At 44.7% G+C, this 25,002-nt stretch overlaps 1 protein-coding gene across 21 annotated transcripts in view; it reads right to left on the bottom strand.

Moving 5' to 3' along the window:
* Window positions 1–25,002, bottom strand: part of UNC80 (unc-80 homolog, NALCN channel complex subunit) — a 3,486,058-nt gene that overhangs the window by 1,430,780 nt on the left and 2,030,276 nt on the right. The gene's annotated exons all lie outside the window — the stretch shown is intronic.

Below are 25,002 nucleotides of genomic sequence, written 5' to 3'. Positions count from 1 at the left end.
ACCAAGGGGTAAGGGCGAAACCATAGCTCTTTCGACAAGCAACCATTTAGGCACATTATTAGATTCTATGTGAGTAAACCACAACTGCGTCTGCCTCAAAACAAAAGCCATGTGGTATTTTTTAAATCTGGAAATCCCAGACCCCCATTAAATTGTGTTTTATTAAGTCTGCATAAAGATATTCTACGTCTCTTTTTTCCCCATAGAAATGTAAGCAAACAGGAATCAATAGACTTGAACAAAGAAGGGGGAAAAGAAATTGGTAACATATAAAGAAGATATAAAATAAGTGGGGAGATCATCATTTTAATAGAATCCAAACAACCGCACCAGGATAAGTAAAGGGGGGACCATGAATTTGTTAACTCTTATATTCTTGACAATAGAACCCCAGTATTCTGTTTAATAATATCTTTGATGGATGCAGAAATTGTCAACTCTTTGAGGCTGAACCCCCCAAAGTCCCTGACTTCCCTCCTCCTCCTCCTCACCTGACAGACTAAAGTCTGAAGTTGAAGATGGCAGGGGTCTTTGGGCTCTGTAATCCTTCTTCTTTCTTTCTTTTTTTTTCAGAGAAAACGTCTCTCTCCCCCGGGAGGAAGCCACAGTGAAACGCTGTCAAACAGCACAACCTGTGACTTCTCTCCCGAGAGGGACCATATGGGGAAAAAGCCTATTCAGGCACAAAAAACCCCAAACAGCAGAGTAGCAGATACTGAAGATCCGACCGTTCTGGTGCAGAGTGGAAAATGGGCTCAGTACGTAACCAAGTACAGCAATGACTTACTGAACGTAAGTACAGCGTGCATCCAAACAGAGTGGAATCAGAGGCTGAGGTAAGCAGAAGCGAGAAAAGATGGCGATGAGTGAATGGCAAGCACGATAAAAAAAGAGATGCAGCGAGGAGAGGAAGAGAGCGAGAAAGAAGCGTCCCGCGAGGGAAGGCGGCGCAGAAAAGGAGAGACAGGCGTTCCCGCAGGAAGCAGAGCAGGAACAAGGTAAACAGCGTACACAGAGGGGAAAAGAGAGGGTTCCCCGCAAAGAAAGACAACAGAAAGAGGGGAAGAAAACACCAGCATTTTAGCAACGTAGAAACAAGCAACAGCAGCCGAAAAGGCTGACCGAGCCAGGTTGCAGGAGGCTTATTAGCACAGCGCCCAGGAAGGAAGGGGCTAATAAGCCTCCCTGGACACTGTAGCCGCAACACTAGACCGCCACCCACGCTTTATGGAAAAACGTGGGGAAGTCACTAATGGCGGCGTGCTAGCCGTACTCGGGACCACAGTCTCCATGGCAAGCAGCGCAAGACAGAAATATAGATACCAAGATATTTAATGCCATGAGAACACCATCTCATGGCCAAAGATTTAGTATGATGCTTAGTACAACATATGTTGAGTGGTAACATTTCCGATGTATTTAATTGATAGCCAGCAGCTAGTGAGAATTTTGAAGTAATGTCTAACAGGTATTATACCCTAATATCCGGATTCTTCAGAAGCAGTAATACATCATCTGCATACGCCGCTGGTTTCACCTATATTCCACTGCATTGAACACCTAGTATATTATTATCCTGTCTAATTGCCTCTAAGAAGGGTTCTAGGGCTAGGATAAAAACAAGAGGAGAAAGAGGGCAACCTCGGCGCGTACCTCGGAAAAAGGGGAAGTATGGTGACATTTGTCCATTAATGAAAACGGCTGTTTTAGGATTAGAGTAAAGCACTCTAACCATGGAAAGGGCGTACCATTACCATGCCATTGAGGGTTTCAAACATGTAGTACCATTCAACCCTATCAAATGCTTTTTCCGGATCTAGGGCCACAGCCGCACAGGGACCTTTGGAGTTGTGGATTGAGTTTACGACATCAAGAATTAGTGTGATATTAGAGGACGACAATCTACCCTTGACGTATCCAACCTGGTCATTTTTAAGTAAATTAGGTAAAAAAGGAAGGAGCCTATTAGCTAAAATTTTAGCAAAGATTTTACAATCTGTATTGATGAGGGAAATTGGCCTATAATTTTGGGGAAGTTCAGGATCTTTGTTGGGCTTTGGAAAACTATTAACATAGCTTCTGAGGAGGAGCCCTGTGTTTTGTTTTGTAAGATGAATTGAGAGAAGAGTTCATTAAGTTTGGGTAACAATAGATTATTTAAGAGAGCAAAATAATCAATAGGGAAACCATCTGGGCCCGGGGATTTACCTTTTTTGTGATCTTTTATAGCTTTATAAATCTCCTTTGGAGATACAGGGACATTCAATGACTGAAGATGGATATGAAGTATGAGGGACATGTTGTAGAAAGTCTTGAACATGCATATTATTGGAAGGGGCATCAGAGGTATATAGTTTCCAGTAGAATTTAGAAAAGACCTAGATAATTTCTTTATCTGAAAATGTCCTAATTCCCATTTCATCTTTAACCACCACAATACTAGTTTTTTTCATTTTTAAGTTTGAGATAAGATGCAAGAGATTTACTAGATTTATTGGAAAATGTATGGAAAATGTATATATTTTTGCTTTATACTTTAAAAGATTTGCACAAGAATATTGTGAAACAATTTTATTGTATTGCAATCTCAGCTTCATGATATCATTACGGAGAGACGGAATACTGATACGTGCATTTTGAGACCCGATGGATTTAAGTTGCTTAAGAATGTTGTCTGATTCTTGTTTCAGTTTTTTCCTTTTATTAGCAACAAAATATATAATGTGCCCTCAAAGTATGAGTTTATAACAATCCCAATTGTATGAAATAGACGTATCTTTACTTTTATTTTCTGAGAAAGAATTGTGATACTGCTGAGTAATGAAAAGGGACAAATTAAACCTCCATCTGTTAAAATAGTGAGTGGTATGTGGGGTTGCAAGTTGGGTGTGTACTGGAGCATGATCTGAAAGTGTTATACGCTCAATTTGGCTTTAAGAAAGAAGGTAAACATATATTTATATATAAATATGTAGTCTAATCTCTAGAAAGAATTATGGGATTGGAGAAAAAAGTTAACTCCAAAACCGAAGGGTGAGTTATGCGCTATGTATCAGTAAAACCTAATTCCGATATGAAATTAAGAAATTGTGTCTGAGATTTGGCATTCTTGAAACGTACGCTGGACTTTCTGTCAAGAAAAGGATCCATGATGCCGATACAGTCTCCACATAAAATGAGGTTATGAGGATTGAATTTACAAATGTGGCTTCGTAATTGTAACAACATTCTGGAGATATGGGACCATAGACATTAAGAACTGTCAATGGTTTCTACTAAAACTTTAACTACCACCCAACTACCAAAATCATCAGATTAATTGCTTTAACTTTGCCTTTGAACGTCTTATTAATAAGTGTGATCCGTCCATTATTTTTGGCATTTGCTGCACTAGTCAAAACTTGACCCACCCATAGGCGTTTACGTTTAGCAGCTTCAGCTTGTGAGAGATGTGTTTTTGGATACACGCAATCGAAGGCTTCATTCCATTAAGGCGAGATAATACTTTCTGTCTTTTAACAGGGTTATGCATTCCTTTAATATTCCAAGAGGTTATGTTAAGTGGCATAGTTTAAAGTAACGTTAACATAGGCATCAGAGCAACTGAAATTGTAGGTACAATGTATCCTTATAATGTGAAATACGACAGTATAACTAGAAAAACAGTTGAGCAGCCGCCCATAAGTTATATATATATTATCAGGCAAAAATGATATTGCCTTTAAAGGAGTGTAACGCTCACCTGATTCCCACGGAGGCGCCGGTCTTGGCAGGATGGTGTCTGTGACTCGAAAAGTGAAGTGCAGGACTAGATTGGCTTCCGGGGCTGAGCCTCTTCGCACTGTGTGTCTAACTCGAAGAGTGAGATATCTGCAGGTGAAAGAATATGGGGTTAATGATCTGGGGTTGTCGGGTATCTCTCTCCCTTTCCCTTCCTCGCTTTTCCGTGCTCACCTTAGATAGGTGAATGCTGGACTCTCCATCTGCGTCTGGTGCAGGGTGCCGTTGCCAGTTCCTTCACTGGGTGAAACGTAGGCCTCTTGACATCAGAGGATTGCTACCGTCGTTAACTGCACGAACGGTGAGTTTCCGGACACCTTTTAAGTCCTTACAGTCTTTAGGTGCGTGGGCACGTTAATGTGGAACAGGGCTCTGTATAATGCTTTTTCTATTTGTCTTGCAGGGCTCTTGAGGTAGAAGATGGTGTGAAGAAAGCCGAAGTTCGAGCCAGAGTCTTGGAATGAAGCGCTTGGAAATGCGTAAGTAAATGCCGGTTGCCTGCTTTTCAAAAGCTCTCTAACTGTCTCTTTTCCCTTGCAGTTGTGAGTTCGGGTGTTGAAGAGACGCTGGAAACGCCGGCGTATTTGCAGGTGCCCTATTGTGGCGGGCGCGATGGAGCGTAAGTAAAATACCTGTCTAATGTCTCTTCTTTTTTCTTATAGGTGCAGGATTGCAGCGTTGAAGAAAACCGGAATTCGCGGAGTGCCGGTAAGTAATTCCACACAGGAATAACTATGCTTTTGTCTTCACAGGCGGAGGAGCAGCGTGAAGAGATGGTAGCTGCCGATGGATCAGGTGAGGAAAGCGCTGCGCGTGAAGGTTGCCGTGCTAACCTGTTGTTTCTTGTCTTTGCAGGTGCTACTGAATGCTGGATACAGGAATGGTAAGTGTTTGTTCTTGCAGGTTCAGGATCGGAAAGAAGAAAACTGAAACAGACACGGTGAGCGTTCTGCTGCAGATGCAGAATAACGCGAAGCACGTTTCATCAATCGGGTGTGGTTTAAATAGCCTTGGAGTGATGAGGCGTCTTCCTCCACGGCCTCGCCTAGGTAAGAAAAGAGTTCCTGTTCCAGAAGAGTTCCAGTGTTGTATCCAGGGAGTGGAGCTTGCCCCACCCAGGTAAGAAAGTAGTCCCGGCTCACAGAGGATTCCTATGTGGCTGGTAAGTAAGCAGCATGGTCTGCTGCAGGTAAGTCCACCCAAGCATCTTCATACAAATTATGAGCCCAGCGCTTCCAGTGCCGGGACCAGTGACTTTGATGAGCCTGGTGCCACCGGCGCCAGGACAAGGTCCAAAAGGTCCCAGTGGGGACCGGCTGGTGCCTAGGATGAAGGTTAGGGGCCTGCTTCCAAGGACGTTGGGCTGGTCCTAGCTCCTTGGAAGCAGTGATCATGACAGCACCCCCCCCTCAAGGCCCCTCCTAAGCGTGTCTTCTCCGGGGGTTTTGGCTTGTCGGGTTGATTCAGATGGAATTTCTTGACCAGACGAGGTGCGTGGACATGTTCTGAGGGTTCCCAAGACCTTTCCTGGGGGCCGTATCCTTTCCAATCAACCAGGTAATATAATTTAGATTTGGAGATTTTGGAGTCTAGGATGTTCTTTACTTCGAACTCAAGTTCTCCATCCACTAGAACAGGTTCTGGGAGTTCGGTCAATCGGGTTTCTGGTTGTACTGGTTTTAGTAAGGAGACATGGAATACTGGATGTATTTTCATATGCGAAGGCAATTCCAATTTGACAGCCACCGGATTAATTATGGCAGAGATGAGATAGGGTCCTAAGTATCTCGGGATGAAGGTGCGGGGTCCTTTTAGAGGCAGGTGCTTAGTGGATAACCAGACCTGATCTCCCACTGCGTAGTGAGGGGCCTCTTTACGGTGTTGATCTGCTCCTTTCTTGTATAGAGCTTTAGCTCTATTCAGATGGGCAGTGGCTTCTTTAAAAGTATGAGTGATCACCGAGTGCAAGTGATCCACAGCAGGTGTTTCGAATTCTTGGGGAGGATCCAGGTTAGAGGTCCTAGGATGGTTTCCGTATAATAGGAAGAAGGGAGTCTTCCCGGTTCCAGAATGGGTCGAATTGTTATAAGCGTATTCAGCGATCCAAAGGATATCCTTCCAAGGGTTTTCAGTTTGTTGGAGCATGCAACGTAAATATTGCTCCAGAGTTTGATTTGTCCTCTCGGTTTGTCCGTCAGTTTGGGGATGGTGACTGGTTGAAAGTCTCACATCAATTTGGGCTAAGCGACAGCAACTTCGCCAAAAGTGGGAGATGAATTGACTTCCCCTATCGGAGACCAAAACCGATGGAAAACCGTGTAACCGAACGATGTTTTCTAAGAATTCTCGGGCTAATACTGAAGCTGAAGGTAGGCCCTTCAGGGGAATGAAGTGAGCCATCTTGGAGAATAGATCCACGACTACTAAAATGGTATTATACCTTGAGCATGGAGGTAAGTCCGTGATGAAATCCATGGACAGGGTATGCCATGGACAGGGAGGGATGTCCAGTGGGTGTAAGAGGCCGGCTGGTTTCTCCTTCTGACTTTTATTCTGAGCACACACACCGCAGGAGATTACAAAGTCTCTAATATCCTTCTTCCATGATGGCCACCAGAAATGTCTTTTGACCTTTTCCATGGTTTTGGTAATGCCAGGGTGACCCTCCATTAATGAGTCGTGATAACAGGAGATTACCTGTTTTTGTATTTTCTCACAGGGCAAGTACAATCGTCCTCGGAAATATGGTAGGTCTTGGTCCACTGAGAAATCCTTCCCCTTGAATTGCCAGTTCTGTAATTCTGCCGGAGTTAGAAGTGATTTGACTGTAGTCTCGATGTCTTCAAAGGCTTGAGCGCTGACCAAGCCCAAAATCCTTTGTTCTGGGATTATGGGTATTGGGTCAGGATTGGTCAAGTGTTCATCTATTCCCATCCGGGAGAGGGCATCTGCTTTTCTGTTTTTACTGCCTGGTCGATAAGTAATTATAAAGTCAAACTCAGCCAAAAACAGAGCCCAGCGGAGCTGCCTGGAAGACTGAGCTTTGGCCGTCTTCAGATATTGTAAGTTGCGGTGATCTGTCATTACGGTGACTGTGTGTCTGGCTCCCAAAAGATAATGCCGCCAGGCTTTAAAGGCTGATCTGATAGCTAAAAGTTCCTTGTCTGTAATTGAATAGTTGATCTCGGGAGCCGAGAATTTGCGGGACCAAAAGGCTACAGGATGTAATTGGTGTGTGACCGGATCTCTTTGTGATAAAACTGCCCCCATAGCAAGACTAGAAGCATCTGTTTCTACGATGTAGGGGAGTTCTGGGCAAGGGTGTTTTAGAACAGGTGCAGAGATGAATTTAGCTTTTAAGTCCTGAAAAGCTTGTTCCGCCTCGGTAGACCACTCAAAATGTTTGCTTTTCTTTAATAGAGCGGTGATGGGCTGGACTATTCGAGAGAATTCAGGAATGAACCTGCGGTAAAAGTTAGCGAAGCCTAACATGCTTTGAACTCCTTTTACAGAGGTTGGTGAAGGACACTTGATGATTGCATCGACTTTCTTTGAATCCATATGGACTCCGTTTGGTGACAATATGAATCCCAGGAACTCAACTTCAGTTACGTTGAAAACGCATTTTTCAAGCTTAGCAAAAAGGTTATGTTGACGTAATCTCTCGAGGACCTCTTTAACGTGTTTCTGATGTTCCTCTTCAGATGATGAATAGACGAGGATGTCATCAATGTAGACAACAACACACACATCTATGAGTTCTCTAAGGACATCATTCATAAAATACTGGAAGGCGGCAGGAGCGTTGCATAGTCCAAAGGGCATAACTTGATATTCAAACAGCCCATACTTGGTGCGGAAGGCCGTCTTCCATTCATCGCCCTCTTTTATTCGTACCAAGTGGTAGGCTCCTCTGAGATCCAACTTTGTATATATATATGCGTCTTTGACTTGGTCCAGGAGTTCAGGGATCAAAGGTAACGGGTATCTGTTTTTAACAGTGATTTGATTCAGGGCGCGGTAATCTATACAAGTCCTAAGGTCTCCTTCCTTTTTCGGAACGAAGAACAAAGCCGAGGAAGCTGGAGATTTTGAAGGACGGATAAATCCGTTAGCTAGGTATTGGTCCAGATATTGTCTGAGGTGAAGATTCTCTGGCTCGGTGAGGGCATAAATCCTACTGCAAGGAGGAGTTGTTCCGGGTATCAGATCTATTTGACAGTCGTAAGACCTATGAGGAGGCAGGGTGTTAGCTTGGTCCTTCCGAAAGACGTCTTGGAATTCCTGGTATTCGGGAGGTAGTTTGGGAACCTCAGAAGAGATTGCCGCCAGTGAAACATCAGGCCGAGGATAACAAGTGGAGATACATTCTGGAACCTGAACCGTCTTTGCTCGCCAATTGATCTGAGGATTGTGCTTCTCTAACCAAGGAATTCCCAGAATGATCTGAAACTGAGGGGCCTTGATCACATCGAACACGATTTTCTCCCGGTGTCCCTCTTGGCTCACCAACGTCACTTCTTGGGTGGTGTGAGTTACTAGTCCGGAGGCGATCTCCGTGCCTTCCACTGTAGTAATGACGTCTTTTACTGCCTTAGGGATAAGAGGTAAATTCATCCTTGATACCATTTCACGGTCCACATAATTACCGATTGCTCCGCTGTCGATGAAAGCTTCAATTGCATGCAAACGATCCGGACGTTCAGGGCTAATGAGGACCATAAGCACCACGAAATGCGAGGTCATGGAGCAGATTTTAACGCTCGGCAAGAGGACCTCTACACTTGTCGGGCTAGGTCGTTTCCCTGTTCAGAATTTGTGGTACAGGTATCTGCGGCTCCTACAGCCTTCTTAGCTGGTTTCACCGGACAGTCTCGAAGAAAGTGTCCCGAGTTTCCGCAATAGAGGCATAATTGCAGCTGTCTTCTCCTTTCTCGCTCTTTTTGGGTTAAAGGTCCTTTCATGCCCCCTATTTGCATGGGTTCCACGGTGTCAGCTCCCCTAGTAGAGGTCTGCGGTTTAGAAAACACTCGGGTATCAAATTTGGAACGATCAGCCTTTCTGTTCTGTAATCTGTGGTCCAATTGAACAACTAAGTCAATATAGTCTGAGCATTCTTGTGGAGGATTCACAACTTGAGCTAACACATCCTTGAGCTCTCCACGCAGGCCTCTGTAGAAAAGCGTTATTCTTTTATCCTCAGGCCATTGAGTTTCCACTATAAGTCTGTTGAATGAGGCAATGTAAGTCAAGAGGTCTTGATTACCCTGTCGTAACAAAAGGAGTTCATTGTCCAAGGCCTGCCCTTGTGCATGTCTTGCGAACAGTTTCTCCATGCTGGACTGGAAGGCCTGGAAATCATGAAGAACCGGATCATCCTGAGTGACTAAAGGGATCGACCAATCTGCGGCACTGCCACTGAGATAAGAAAGCACAAAAGCCACCTTGGCCTGATCTGTTGGGAAGGCAGCTGGTCTACATAAGAAGTGTAGGCGGCACTGGTTAATGAACACTGCAAATCTCTTTGGGTCACCAGAAAAGCGTTCGGGCGGAGCCAAGGGCACATTACCGGGTAGATTGATTTGCACTGGATTTGAGGAGGATGCTGAAGGATAATTTCCTCCTGGAGCGGGCAAAGGTGTTTGTCCTGCCTACGTTTGTAGCAATTGCCTAACGAGGTCCTCTGTTCGCTCCTTGGATATTATCAGCTCTCTTCTTAGAGCGTTTGTTTCCTGACAAGCTTCATGTACTTCTGCTCTTAGTTCCCCAAGCAACTGGGCCAATTGATCAGTATCCGAGGTTTCCATTGCGCCTGGGTAGGAGTTTTGCGGTGGGCTTCGCGTTCTGTAACGCTCACCTGATTCCCACGGAGGCGCCCGTCTTGGCAGGATGGTGTCTGTGACTCGAAAAGTGAAGTGCAGGACTCGATTGGCTTCCGGGGCTGAGCCTCTTCGCACTGTGTTTCTAACTCGAAGAGTGAGATATCTGCAGGTGAAAGAATATGGGGTTAATGATCTGGGGTTGTCGGGTATCTCTCTCCCTTTCCCTTCCTCGCTTTTCCGTGGAGCCCCAAGGTTAACGTGCTCACCTTAGATAGGTGAATGCTGGACTCTCCATCTGCGTCTGGTGCAGGGTGCCGTTGCCAGTTCCTTCACTGGGTGAAACGTAGGCCTCTTGACATCAGAGGATTGCTACCGTCGTTAACTGCACGAACGGTGAGTTTCCGGACACCTTTTAAGTCCTTACAGTCTTTAGGTGCGTTGGCACGTTAATGTGGAACAGGGCTCTGTATAATGCTTTTTCTATTTGTCTTGCAGGGCTCTTGAGGTAGAAGATGGTGTGAAGAAAGCCGAAGTTCGAGCCAGAGTCTTGGAATGAAGAGCTTGGAAATGCGTAAGTAAATGGCGGTTGCCTGCTTTTCAAAAGCTCTCTAACTGCCTCTTTTCCCTTGCAGTTGTGAGTTCGGGTGTTGAAGAGACGCTGGAAACGCCAGAGTATTTGCAGGCGCCCTATTGTGGCGGGCGCGATGGCGCATAAGTAAAATACCTGTCTAATGTCTCTTCTTTTGTCTTTCAGGTGCAGGATTGCAGCGTTGAAGAAAACCGGAATTCGCGGAGTGCCGGTAAGTAATTCCACACAGGAATAACTATGCTTTTGTCTTCACAGGCGGAGGAGCAGCTTGAAGAGATGGTAGCTGCCGATGGATCAGGTGAGGAAAGCGCTGCGCGTGAACGTTGCCGTGCTAACCTGTTGTTTCTTGTCTTTGCAGGTGCTACTGAATGCTGGATACAGGAATGGTAAGTGTTTGTTCTTGCAGGTTCAGGATCGGAAAGAAGAAAACTGGAACAGACACGGTGAGCGTTCTGCTTCAGATGCAGAATAACGCGAAGCACGTTTCATCAATCGGGTGTGGTTTAAATAGCCTTGGAGTGATGAGGCGTCTTCCTCCACGGCCTCGCCTAGGTAAGAAAAGAGTTCCTGTTCCAGAAGAGTTCCAGTGTTGTATCCAGGGAGTGGAGCTTGCCCCACCCAGGTAAGAAAGTAGTCCCGGCTCACAGAGGATTCCGATGTGGCTGGTAAGTAAGCAGCATGGTCTGCTGCAGGTAAGTCCACCCAAGCATCTTCATACAAATTATGAGCCCGGCGCTTCCAGTGCCGGGACCAGTGACTTTGATGAGCCTGGTGCCACCGGCGCCAGGACAAGGTCCAAAAGGTCCCAGTGGGGGCCGGCTGGTGCCTAGGATGAAGGTTAGGGGCCTGCTTCCAAGGACGTTGGGCTGGTCCTAGCTCCTTGGAAGCAGTGATCATGACAAGGAGAGACACAGGAGGGAGGTGGGTAGACAAACAAAGTTAACATGGATATTTGTAAAATCCAAACATGAGAAAAAACAATAAATAGGAATGTGGCTAACAGGAAATAGCCACACCCATCCTTGCTAGACAAAAATGAAAAACAGGGGTAGGGAGCCACTCCGGTGGAAGTTGTCAAAACGGAATTGCGGCATATTCACCAATTCAGTGTTGTTTCTTTATTCAAGTAGGAGGTATCGATGTATCCATCTCATCCCTTTTATGAATTTGAATAAGGTGTCTCAGATCTATTGGATTTTGAAAAGTAGAAGTATGTCAGTTAAGGGTAACTTTAAGAATAGCTGGATGAATTATCCCATATCTTGCATTTAACTGTCTCAAGGCAGGTCTAAAGGTAAGTAGTTATTTTCTTCTAGCGGCCGTCGCATTCGATACATCCTGGGAAATAAATATCTACTTGCCATCCCAAAAGAGCTGTTTTATTTGCTTCCCTTTGTCCATTATAAGAAGCACAAAGGTATAATCCAGAAGGGAAAAAAATTAAAGTTCTCGAAGAGTTATTAGAGTTGCGCATTGAGTTAATTGGACCCACCCGGTGGCCCCTCTGGATGTTAAATTGCACAGACACTGGAGGGGCCAAGGAGCTGGGGAAGCATAGTATTTAGGAACAGAATAGGATCGTCTTTCTCAACTCCCTCTGGAAGGCCTACAAGCCTCAGGTTATTTTTTCTATTTCTATTTTTGAGATTTTCAGACTGACTTTGTAGAGACTTGACTGTGGCTTCCAGCATTATTACTCTATTAGTGATAACTTCAGTCACGCCAAATCATCTTTCCACTTCACTCATTCTTGACTCAAAGGTAGACACTTATCATCAAGCTGCTGCAGTTTAGCATTTGTGACCTACATTAATGGTTTCAGGGCCCTGATTTCAGCCAAAATAGTTTGCTTGGCTGGATCTAGAGTGTAGTCTTGTGTCGTGGGTGAATCATTTTTTTCTGCCTTTTGAGGGTATTAGACAAAGGTGGAGATGAGACTTTGATTGGACCTTTTTTTAGATGTCATCAAAAACTGGATATTATGGCTTAGAAGGTATAGCTGTATGCCCATGGGAAGGCCATTTATTTATTTATTTAATTGTTTTTTTTTATAACACGCCAAATACCGTACCTGAGTTTGGTTTCTAAGCGTGGATCCAGGATTTGAACCTCTGTTGTTCTGCGTGGTCTTGCTCCCAAGACCAGCGCGTTGCCCCTGTGGCATCCTCCGTTCACAGAGTGTTATGGAATTATAATAATAAAACCAGCTATATGCCCCCAAAATATTATTTTGTGAATATCTCATTCCTCTAAGGATCTGTAGTATAATATTACTCCAGTTCATAATACACCAATATATATCTTTAAGCCGCGTTATTTTAAATGACTTGCAACAACAAAGGTTATTTGATATAACACGTTTTCAAAACTAATTTGGTTGTGTAATTAGTATTTCATACAGAAAGGTATGTAACACGATGTCTCCCCTTTGTGAGCAATATGAACGTTAATTCTTGTAGGTTGAGGGTTAAATATACTCATGTGCAGCTCAACAAAAACTAAACAGTACCTTGTTAAGTTAGGGAAAGCAGTTGCCGGGCTTTGTTTTTGGTGGGAGTCCGTGTTATGGAAGAATAATGTTTCCTGCGCAGGAGTGTACCTCACGCTGCACTTATCTAAACAGCTGACAGGAGACATAGGCTGTTGCACTCACAGGACTCTGTGGTCCCATGCCTCGCCCATAAATGCCTCAGACGCTCAGAGAGGGGAAACACATTTCTTTGTAAATACCACCACGGACCACCAGGAAGCCACAGGTATGGCATAATTCGACTAATATTTATATTTATGAATTTATGATACTCAAAATGACCATAAAAGCCACCGCAGTGAGAGCGCATAAAATCAGGCGACCATCCCGGTCGGCACTAAGCCACGCCCCCAGTATGACTAAAGTGAAATACAAAACATCTGTACACAATATCTCATTCTGTAGAAGAGGTGCCTATCACAGCTTTATACAGCTAGGCAATTACACTTTGACCCACAATGCCACTCACAGAGCCCTTCTGTGCAATTATAACATTGTTGCTAGGTAGTAGTTGACTACTACATTTTCTACATAGAATAACAGGTTATAACGATGACTGGACATTTCAAATGCAGGTGACTAGTGTGATATAGATAGAAATATCTAATTCACAGGGTTTTTCTATGCAAATGTAATGAAATGAGGAATCTCTGAAGGAAAGGTTGCTTTTCCTGTAAAACCATTTCAGCAATGGTTTCCAGTTTCATATTCTTAGAATAATTTCCTGCAATAGCTGTGTAATTAACGCCTCCGTCTTTAGTTCTGTAGAATGTGCTTGACGGAGACACTTATACATATTGCACTTTTTTCAGCCAAAATGGTCATCTCAAAACACATCTTGCCATATGTTTTTCCCCAATTTCTTGTATCAATAGGTGTCTGACACAGCTGTGTGAGGCGCTGTTTATCAGTTTGCCACTAGGTTCCCCCTTATCATTCAACATGGGTCATAGCGTTTTCACCTGAATGCCCTGCCCGCAACACATACGCTGCAGAGTATTCTAGCAAAGCAGCATTCCGTTGGGCATCATACCCAGCAAAGTAGTCAGACCTGCGGTCAGAGCGATTGCCTGGTAAAACCCTAAATCAAATGGGAACCAGGATTTCGATCCTTGTGGAACCCCTCAGTCGACTAGGTTAAGTCCTCAACTAACTGGGAACAAGATTTCAATGCACACCACCAATGTTATTTCTTCCAGTAGAAACTAATCAGCAGATTTTGCTTTTACTTGTGCTATGTTTTGTTTTGTGTCGGGTCACTTTACTGATCCTACTCCCATAAAGTCTTGTCACACCATATTTTATTGTGTTTTCTTTAACTAAACACAGACTTTTTTTAGGGTGCACTCAACTCCTGAAACCTACAGGTTTGTAGACAAATGGCTCCATTCACCTAAATGCCTCCAGTATAGAGAACATTGTACAACTGAACGACTAAAGCAGTTGAGTTTTTTTTTACCTAGTGGCTGAAGGCCCTACTTCATCAGCTGTGTTGACACTATTATCTTTTTTTCAAGGTTCTGCATAAGGTCATGGGCACAGTTTTCTAATTACAAATGTTTTTTTATACCGATAAAAATGCAGGGCTCTATTCTAATACATGTCTATGTGATATAAGTTACTTACCTGTAACTCCAGTTCTCCAGCATTGGTATCTTTCATAGATTCACATGCTGTGAATATTTCCCGTTGTCAGGCTGGGAATCCTCAGTAACACAGAGCAATTTACATTCAAACTGAAAACTTTCAGTCACTTTTCTGCTCTATTACAATCATTTTGGTCATACTAGCAACAGCCAATAAGAACACCTCCCTTAGCTCCTCCCCTGTCGGCCATCTTCAGTTTTTGGCAGGCGCACGTGAGTGGCAGTAAGAGCCAAAAGACAAGCCATGCAAGGTAGGCGGGAGGGCTGCATGTGAATCTATGAAAGATACCAATACTGGAGAATCGGAGTTACAGGCAAGTAACTTATTCCTTCTCCAGCATTGGATCTTTCATAGATTCACATGCTGTGGATAGATTACAAAGCAGTATTAAAAAAATACAAATGGGCGGAGGCAAGCTCCCAGCATAACTTACCACTGGAGACCTACTAACCTCACACAAAAAGGTCCTGCAGAACCGATTGGCTGACCCTAGACACCTCTGCGGAATCTCTGTCGACACAGTAGTACCTGCTGAATGTATGGAACAATCTCCAGGTGGCTGCACAGCAGATGTCAGGCAGCGGGATTCCTGAGAGAAAAGCAGTAGTTGAGGCCACTACTCTGGTGGAGAGCACCTGGGGCCTGCCAGTAAGCGGCTTGCCGGCCTGTTGATGGGAGAAAGAGATGTAGGCTGCAATCATCTTGAAATGGAGGACTTGGAGAGAACCTTCCCAGGCCTCAAAGGTCCAAATGAAACAAACAGCTGTTCCATTGTACGGAAAGACTTATTACGTGCCACGTAATACTTGAGGGGTGCACAACATTCAGTGTGTGCAGGGTTAGCTCTGCTGGAGATGTCGGTGTGCCCAATAATACTGGCGCAACCACCTGCTGATTAAGATGGAAAGAGGTTGGCACATTTGGCATAAAGGTTCGGTTAGTACGCAACCTTTGTAGGTCTTCTTTTTTATTTTTTTATTAGTAGTTTTTAGTTTGTCAACAAACTTTTACAACATAGATATCCAAAATTCCATACTTAAATGTAGGTACATAATAGTACATTGTTAATAAAACACATAATTTCTTTAACATATTTCCAATAAAATCATCATATGCCTGCATATGATACACCAATGAGAATAAAGCAACTCCAAAGCACAATATGAATTGAGATGTCCTTACACAAACCTCAACCAAAATGTCAATGGCGTACCAACAAAACGATTAATAAAATTAGAAGATACTCAATTAAAGAAATTAAACGAGATATGAACCATTACATAACAATCCAGTAGTAACTTGGTGAAAGATGTGGTTCTATAAAGTTAGGTAAGTAATCCTGTCTCATCCAGGAGTATGCCTTCACAGTCCTATGACATACCACGAAGTTACAGCAGTGGACCAAATAAGTAGGACATCATCACATACAAAGCAGAAAATGGCATTGCAACTCCTTCCAGCAAAAAGCTTTTGTGTAGCTATTAATTAGGCAAAGTGTGTAACTTAATTGCATGTTCCTCATGTATGTATCAGAGAAATCTTGTTAATGAGAGAATCAAACTAGTACTGGTCCCCCACATACAAGTGGTCCAAAACCATTTCCTAGATAGTTCGGTATTACCAATTCTTTGAATACCAAAAGTTTGAATAGGTTTCTCATAAAAAAATGGCAGAAAGTTACCACATGTTTAATTGATTCTTTTTGAGATGCCATCTTGCAAAATCTACAGTTCTCATTATTATCTTTTCTAATGTGAGGGTACCAATATTTGATTCTTTCATACGTTGGAATCTGATTCATTTTGAATCTTAGATACATGTCACACAGTATATTACAAGGAAATTGGACCAAGTATAATTGACAAGGTATACGTTTTGTGGTCAATTGTGAGGTTTCCTTGTAAGATCGTAATAAGGCTATGCGATCAACCGTGTGACACCAAACCAACCCATAAACTTTTTTCTTAACATATGCCTGCCTAAATTCAAGGTCTGCAGTCTGTAACCCCATTTCCATTATTAGTGCTTCCATTCTGTTATAATATTTAACCATAGATGGGGGATTGTGGTCCCTAATCATTGTCCCTAAATTCTCATACAATGAGTTAGATGGGGGAAACAACATCTTAGCAAAATTCAAGAGTAACCGCCAATGATGCCTAGCAGATAGAGCTGACAGCCCTAACTTCTGTCTAAGAAAAGCATTTGGAAGTGAGGTTGCTAGTCTCAAGGTCTTTTTCCAAATTGCACCTTGAATTTGATCAAGAATGGTATCAATTTGCGTTAGGCACATATTTAGGCCGTAGAGTATTATCGCCTCTATCTTGAGAATGTAAAACCTAATGAGGGGTAGCATTGAATATTTGCATTATTTTAGGTAGACTATTCGCATTTGTGCGATTAGTGGATTTATTTTTTTGTTTAACGCTTCTTTGCACATCTTTGCAGAGTTTGCATCCACTAAGTCATACCCCAAATATTTGATGGAAACTGCACGTGGCACACACATTTCATTAATGAACCATTTAAATGCAGGTCTTTTCCTCTTGAGGTTCAATAATGATTCTAGACTTTGTAACGTTGAAATGTAGATTGTGTGTCTGAGAATATTGTGCAAATAGATTCAGTTTGGCTTGCAGGCCAAAGGGAGTGCGGTCAAAAATGAGGATATCATCCGCGAAAGCGAGCCCATGTAACTGCAATTGCCCAAGCTTTGCCAGAAAACTGATATCGTGAAGCCAAATGTTATCAATATCACACAAATATAGGTTAAACAGGGTTGCTGCCAGATTGCAACCCTGTTTAACACCTACATGTATCGCTATTGGATGCGTTGTTGCGCCAGACTGATTAACCCTTACTAGATACGCGGTATTCTGATGATGTTTTGCTATGAGTGTAATTAACTGCGATGGAATGCCTAACCTAAACATTTTGTCCCACAACAAGTTTCTGATTATGTAGTCAAATGCTGTGGAAAGATCAATTGATGCCATGTATAGAGGGCCAGCATTAGGACCTTTCGTCTTTGCTAACAGATGGGCCAGTATAGTAGCATTCAATAAATGTTAGGTAAGTAATCCTGTCTCATCCAGGAGTATGCCTTCTCAGTAAAAATCATATACCACAAGCATTGTAAGTCTTCACGAACAGCCGACATGTGTTTCAGGTCCCTTGTTATGCTGACATTGCAGTAATAAATCTCAAGTCTCGTGTCTGTTAGCCTGGACCGTCCTTTGTGAAGGACGGGTCAGGCTAACAGGCACGAGTCTTGAGGATTATTACCGCAATTTCGGCATAACGAGGGACGCAACAATCTCCCTCTCTTACCCACTGGGGTGCTGAATTGGAAATACTACAGCCTAGAGAAAGACCCATGGTCAAAACACGTGTCGGCTGTTTGTCAAGACCTACAATAAATCATCAATTGTTATTAACATAGACATCAGCACCGTTTTGTTGTGTTAATAACAAGCTGTTCAGTTTAAAAGACACTTAGGGCTCAGTGTTTTAATCACACAACCGCCCGCAGCAGATGAACAAGTTACTTACCAACTGTAACGTTCTTTCAATGGATGTTCCTCCCACGTATTCCTCATCTTAGATATAATCTGCCAGCTTGCTGCTTTCTTCGGAAACAAATGCCGCCAAAGGGCGCTGTGCTCGAGGCCGCTTAGCTTTAGTCCCTCGAGGGCCGCCGTCGAGTGTCGACGTCATTCGTCGTATAAAGGGCACGAGCCACTCCCCTTGGTCTCAGTTCTGTTTTTTCGGTCGTAATGGTCACATCAGTTGTATCAGGCATTGAAGGATTACAGGCTCTTAAGGAAGTACAAGTGCAAAAAGTGTAAAAACTGTAAGGAGGGGTAGGTGGGGAGGGTCGATAAGGAATACGTAGGAGGAACATCCAGTCGAAAGAACGTTACAGTTGGTAAGTAACTTGTTCTTAGAATGGATTGTGTCCTCCCACGTATTCCTCATCCAAGATAGAGTGCCACAGCAGTAGTAAATTGGAGGAGGGAGTACCAGAGTTTTTAATTATGTACTGAATGAAGGACGGATTTTGCAAAAAGGCCTCCTTGGTAAGAAATGGAGTCTAAACAATAATGTTTTACAAAGGTGTGCATGGATGACCAGGTGGCCGCTGCACAAATGTCCTGCACAGGAACACCCCTCTGAAGAGCCATGGAAGTTGCTATGCCCCTGGTTGAATGAGCCCTTAATGCATGTGGAGGCTCTTTCCCAGCCAACCTGTAACATTCAGATATTGCTATGATTAGCCATCTGGATAAGGCTTGTTTGGACACACCAAGGCCCAATTTGTGTCCAGTGTAAATGACAAATAACTGATCAGTTTGTCTAAATCTTTCAAGTCTAGAGATATAGAAGCTGAGAGCACTTTTAGGGTCTAGCCTGTCAAACCTTTCTTCCTCTTTACTAGCGTGCGGAGGAGGGTAAAAGGAAGGTAAAGTAATCTTTTGTGACAGATGGAAATCTGAAACTATTTTAGGTAAGAAAAAAGGTTTTACCTTTAAAATAACTTTATCCTTGTGGAAAATAGTGTGAGGAGGCTTAAAAGAGAGCGCATGCAACTCACTCACCCTGCGGGGTGAGTTAAAGCTATTAGGAAAACAGTTTTAAAAGTTAGGAGCCTTAAAGGGCAAGAATGTAAAGGCTCAAAAGGGGCACATATAAGAAATTTTAAGACTAAATTGAAGTCCCAAATGGGAACCTGAAAAGGTGTAGGAGGGAACACATTTGTTAACCCTTTAAGAAATTGGACAACTAAAGGCATCTTAAAATATGAAACTTCTCCCGTTGGCCAAATGTAAAAGAAAGGAAGTGTTACATTTAAAATGATCCACATTCTTATCCCTGCACCAGTTACTGAATTTCTTCCAACGACACCAGTATAAGGATTTTGTTGCTGACCTTCTAGCCGAAAGCAAGATTTCCATAACATCGTTCGGAAGGTCCCAATCCTTATATCTCAGCCTCTCAGAAGCCAAGCGTGAAGGCTGAGAGCTTTGACCTCTGGATGGAGAACTTGACCTTCCCTTTGCGAGAGGAGATCCTCTCTTTGTGGAAGCCGTATTGGAAGGCAGATGGACATGCCCAGAAGGCCCGGTTACCATTTTCTCGGAAGGTCCGGGGCAATTAGGATCATGGTTTTCCTGAACTTTCTCAACCTCCCGATTACTTGAGGAATCACAGGTACTGCAGGGAACATGTATAGGAGTGGAAATATCCAGTCCACCACGAACGCGTCCCCTAGAGCTCCTCTCGGGGGAAATTCCCTTGAGCAGTACAGTTTGCACTTTCGGTTGGTACCGGCCGTAAACAGATCCACTTGAGGGGTTCCCCAAATGGCAAAGATCTCTTGAAGGACTTCCTGAGCTATTTCCCATTCGTGGGAGACTGTGCTCTGCCTGCTCAGAGCATCCGCCGTGTGTTTTCCTCTCAGGCTAGATGAATCGCTGATAGAGAGATTGCTTCTTGCATTGCCCAGAACCAGAGCTGCATTGCCTCTCTGCACAGTGGGAGTGATCCTACGCCTCCTCTTTTGTTGAGGTAGTACATGGCCACTGTATTGTCCGTCATTATCAGGACATTCTTTCCCCGTACAGAGGGCAGAAAGGCCTTCAGCGCTAGCCTGATTACCCTCAGCTCCAAAAGGTTGATGTGTAGTTTGGACTCTGATGGAGGCCAACGACCGCTGATAGTCAGTGAGGCGTCCGTCACTACCGTTATCTCCGGCCATGGTTGCCAAAAAGGTTCCCCCTTGAGAATATTCTCCTTGCAAGCCCACCATAGAAGATATTGAGCCACCTTGGTTGAAACTTGCAGAAAATCTGACATCTCCCCTGAAAATTGGGACCACTGAGTCCTGAGGGTCCATTGAAGGGATCTCATCCTCAATCTGGCCTCTGGCACAAAAAAAATGCTGGATGCCATGAGGCCTAGCAAACTTAGAAAGGTAGAATGCCGGTAGATGTTGGGCATTTTGAAACTTCGTTACCATCTGCAGAATGTGGTGAGCTCTCTCCTCGGGAGGCGAGGCTTTCCCTGAGGTAGTATCCAGGACTGCTCCGATGAATTGGAGTCTTTGGCTTGGAATCATTTGTGACTTCTTGTAATTGAGGGAGAAGCCCAATCTGTGTAAGAAGTGGCAGGTCATGGTCAAGTGTTCCTGGGCTTGTTCTGGTAAACGCACTCTGATTAGCCAATCGTCAAGGTAAGGGTAGGCACGAATCCCTCCTCTCCTGAGACTCGCTGCCACTACAGCCATCAGCTTGGTGAAAACCCTCGGGCGGTGGTCAGCCCAAATGGCAGAACTCAAAACTGATAGTGAGATCTGCCAATCGCAAACCTCAGGTACTTTCTGTGTTTGAGATGGATTGGCACATGAAAGTAAGCATCCTGAAGGTCTAATGATACCAGCCAGTCCTGAAGCTGAAGAGCCTGAGGGATTTGAGAAAGGGTCACCATCTTGAACTTGTCCTTCCTGAGGAACTTGTTCAAATTACTTAAGCCTAAGATGGGTCTCAATCCTCTGTCTTTTTTCAGGATGAGACAATAGGGGGAGTACCAACCCTTGTTCCTCTCCGCTACAGGTACATGTTCTATTGCACCTTTCTCTAGCAGGGTTAAAATCTCCTGCACAAGGAGCTGGTCTGGAACTTTTGCAGAATTGGCTATCGGTGGATGATCTTGAGGTCTTTGATGAAAAGGAAGGCAGTAACCATGGGTCACTATCACTAGTGCCCAGGCATCCGATGTAATGCCCCGCCATTCTTCCAGATACCGTGTGATTCTGCCTCCCACCGGGGTTTTGTGGGTTAAGACCTCAAAGTGGCTTCGCAGCGGCTGCAGCAGGGGCTGAGGAGGTAGTAGCCACTGCTGTGGCTGATCTAGCGCCTCACCCTTTTTCACCACAAAAGGGTTTCCTCTGTTGGCCTCTATGACTGGTCTGCCCCCTCCCTTTTCCAAAAGAGGAATAGAAGCGAAAAGGGCGACTCCTCCAGGAAGATGAGCCTGCGTTAGAGTGTTGTTGAGGTTGCCTTATAGCGGCGCTAAGTGATTTTGCTGCTGCTTTCGAGGTCGCAGCTTCTCCAAGCTCTCGTCCGCCTTGCTGCCAAACAACCTCAAGCCGTCAAAAGGCATATTAAGTAATCTAGACTGCACATCAGGTGCAAAACTGGATTTCCTTAGCCATGCAAATCTACGCAAGACCGCGCTAGAAGCCATGGACCTGCTTATACTATCTGCAGTGTCCAGTCCTGACTTGAGGCACTCCTCCATAGCCTCCTTTCCATCCCTTACTATCGCCAGGAAACCATCCCGTTCCTCACCCTCCAGGATGTGATCAGGCGCTGCATTCAAGCAGTCCCACAGGGTGTAAGCAAATCTAGCTAATGTACAAGTCACATTAGTAGATTTAAGGGCCATACTGCCCGAAGTGAACACTTTCCTCGCCCAAGCTTCAATCTTTTTATCGTCCCTGTCAGGGGGCATGGAGGGATAAGCTGATTGCTTATTTGCAGTCGCAGCTTGAATCACCAAGCTCTCAGGTGAAGGATGCTTAGACAGATACTCTGGATCTGAAGGTGAAGGTCTGTACTTTCCCACAAATGTTTTATTTATAGCTGGTAAAGATTCCGGGATTTGCCAATTTGCCATAACTCTCTTTTGTAGAGCTTTGTGGAAAGGAAGGATCGGGTCCTTCTGAGGTCCTTCATCAATAATATCTGTCACATCATCCTAGTCATAACTCGGGGACACTGTCTTCCACCCCATAAAATCGATCACTCTTCCCATGAGGTTCCTTTACCCAGATTCTGCGTGTTCAGTAGGGTCTGGCCTTTCAAATTCTACCTCAGGTGAGGTATATAGGCCACTGGCCGATTGTAGGCAGTCATAAAGGTCTGCCATCTTGGAACTGGGATCTACTAATTCCTCAGGAACTTCTCTTGTCCCAAATCTAACACCTGCTGATGTAATTTCTTCATCAGAGGATTGTTCTTCAAAAATAGAGCACATGGATTAAAAAAATGTATACCTGGGCTGAGGATGGAAGATTTTTTTCTGGTAAAGGCGGCGGCATTGACCTAGGTTTAGCCATAATTGTCGTCTTGGGAATCGGTATAAAAGATTTCCCCGACAAAGGCGTCGATGGAATCGACGATGGCTTCGATATGCTTGAAGGAATCCTCGAGGTCATCGAGGAAGGCTTCGATGTCATCGAGCAAGGCTTTGACGCCGAGACCGAAGGTATCAATGCCATCTTTGGTTTTGACGTAGTCGTCGAAGGATGCGTCGAGTCGATGCCTGACTTCGACGATGAGGATGCCATTTTGTGCTCTGTTAACCTCGATTTGTGCACCAAAGGTCTTTGTTTTGTTTCATGAGGTGCTGGAGAATCATCCTCCGAAGACACCCTCGACTTTTTTAGTCGGATTTAGCGTGTGCAGTTTTAGATTTCCCTCTGTCACTTTTGGAGTGGACAGGGGCATGCTCTTCACGCAACTTTTTTGAGGGGGTCGGGCCGCCTTCTCAAAAATCTTCAGCATTGAAGCACTAAAGGCCTTCCATTTTTTGGGTAATTATGCTTAGAAGGACATGAAATTAACCTCTGTCAGGCGAGGAGGAAGAAAAGGAAGAAGATTTGTGACGTCGCTTCTTCTATTTTTTCGATGAAGAGGAGGAAGATTTTCTCGAGCGACTCTTCGACTTCGACCGCCTCGACTCGTGACGAGATTTTCTACTCCACTCTCCCGAGTTTTTTATTCTTTTTGCAGACTTAAAAGACTCCTCTCCCACCGCTAGCTTACCTTGGCGTTCCTTAAGAGCCTTGTTCGACATCACCTGACACGAACCGCACTTGTCGACCCGATGGTCGGGGCTGCGGCACCAAAGGCAGTTGCGGTGAGGATCCGTAATGGACATCTTCCTTCCGCACTTCAGACACTTTTTAAACCCCGTCTTGGGTGTTGTCGGAGTTGAGGATGAAGACATTTTTAATGAGAGAACTGACGCGCTGTTTCGAAACACGAAGCAGAAGCGTGGAAAAACGGAACTGAGTCCAACGGGTGCGGCTCGAGCCCTTAATACGACGGATGACGTCGACACTCGACGGCGGCCCTCAAGGGACTAAAGCTAAGTGGCCTCAAGCACAGCAGCCTCTGTCGAATTTTTTTTCCGAAGAAAGAAGCAAGCTTGCAGATTATATCTAAGGTGAGGAATATGTGGGAGGACACAATCCATTCGAAACAGTTATATATAATTAGGTGTAACAATTTGTTATCGACAAGCGCTTGAGGCATCTGCAATTATGCCCTACACTTTTTCATTAAGTACGCAGAATAGCCATGTCCTTGTGAAACATCAAGTAGGGCGACTTGGATGAAAATGCCTGGATATCACCCACTCGCCTGGCCGATGTAATGGCCACCAAGAATGTAGGTTTCCAGGAAAGGTGTTTGATGGATGCTTGGTGCATAGGCTCAGGGGTGGCCTCATGAGCCTTGCAAGTAGCACATTTATCTCCCGTTCTGGAGCAGGGCGACAGACAGGTGGAAAAGATCAGAACAGCCCACGCAGGAACTCCTTCACCAGCCGATGGGACCACAGGGATGGCACCTCTGCGGAGCAGTTGTATCTGGAGATCGCCCCCAGGTTAATGGAAGAATGTGTCAAGCCAGACTGGGCTAGCGACAACAGATAAGGCAACAGGTCTTCTGGCCGAATGGTTTGAGGTTGCAGTCAATGGTTCCTGCACCACTTCCTTTGGAGCACTTCAAGGCAGACAGAGCTCTTGCTCTGGCTAGGACCTCATGGCAATGTTGCAGAAGGGACACAGCCCCGAATTCTAAGAACACAGGAGCCAGGCTGTCAAATTGAGAGAGGCCGGGTTGTGGTGCAGCACCGCCCCCTGGTTTCTGGACAGGAGTGATCGATGGAGGCGCAACTCGATCAGCGCAGCTGACAAGAGGGCAAGGAGGTCCACGTCCAAAAATTGTCTTGGCCACGCAGGGGTCACTAATATCAGTTTGCACTGATGCAGTCAGAAGGTGTGTAGGACTCGAAGCACCAGAAGAATTAGGGGAAATGCATACTGAAATGTCCCCTCCCATGGAAACGCAAAGGCATCCCCCAGGCTCTCCGGATGGGGGAAGCGGCTGGCAAAAGTCTTGCAGCGACTGTTGTTGTAGGTGGCAAAAAGGTCTATTTCTGGAGTGCAAACGTGTGAAACAACAGGCAAAGCTGATAGTCGTGCAGCTCCCACTCGTGACAAGAGCGTAACTCCCTGCTGAGGGAGTCCACCAGAGAGTTTTGAATCCCTGGTAGGTGAAGGGGAATGAGAAACATGCCCTGCGGCAGAGAGCCCAGGGCCACAGAGATTGGGCCTCCCTGGAAAGCTGTGGGAACCTCGTCCCTCTCTGCTTGTGGATATAAAACATCAATGGTGTGTTGTCGGAGTAAATCCAAATCACCTTCCCTGTCAGGAGTGTGATGAAGGACTTCCGGACCCAAAATATTCCATGTAGCTCCAACATGTGCTGGGTCTTTTCTTCCTCTGACCAAAGGACCCTGGTGTGTTGGTCCTGACAGTGGGCGCCCCGGCCCTCCAGTGAAAA

The sequence above is a fragment of the Ambystoma mexicanum genome, chromosome 9 (genome assembly GCF_040938575.1).
Source record: "Ambystoma mexicanum isolate Mex_15411 chromosome 9, UKY_AmexF1_1, whole genome shotgun sequence".
NCBI classification, from domain to species: Eukaryota; Metazoa; Chordata; class Amphibia; order Caudata; family Ambystomatidae; genus Ambystoma; species Ambystoma mexicanum.
Note: the sequence above shows the minus strand (reverse complement) of the source record. Positions and strands in the feature narration are given on the sequence as shown.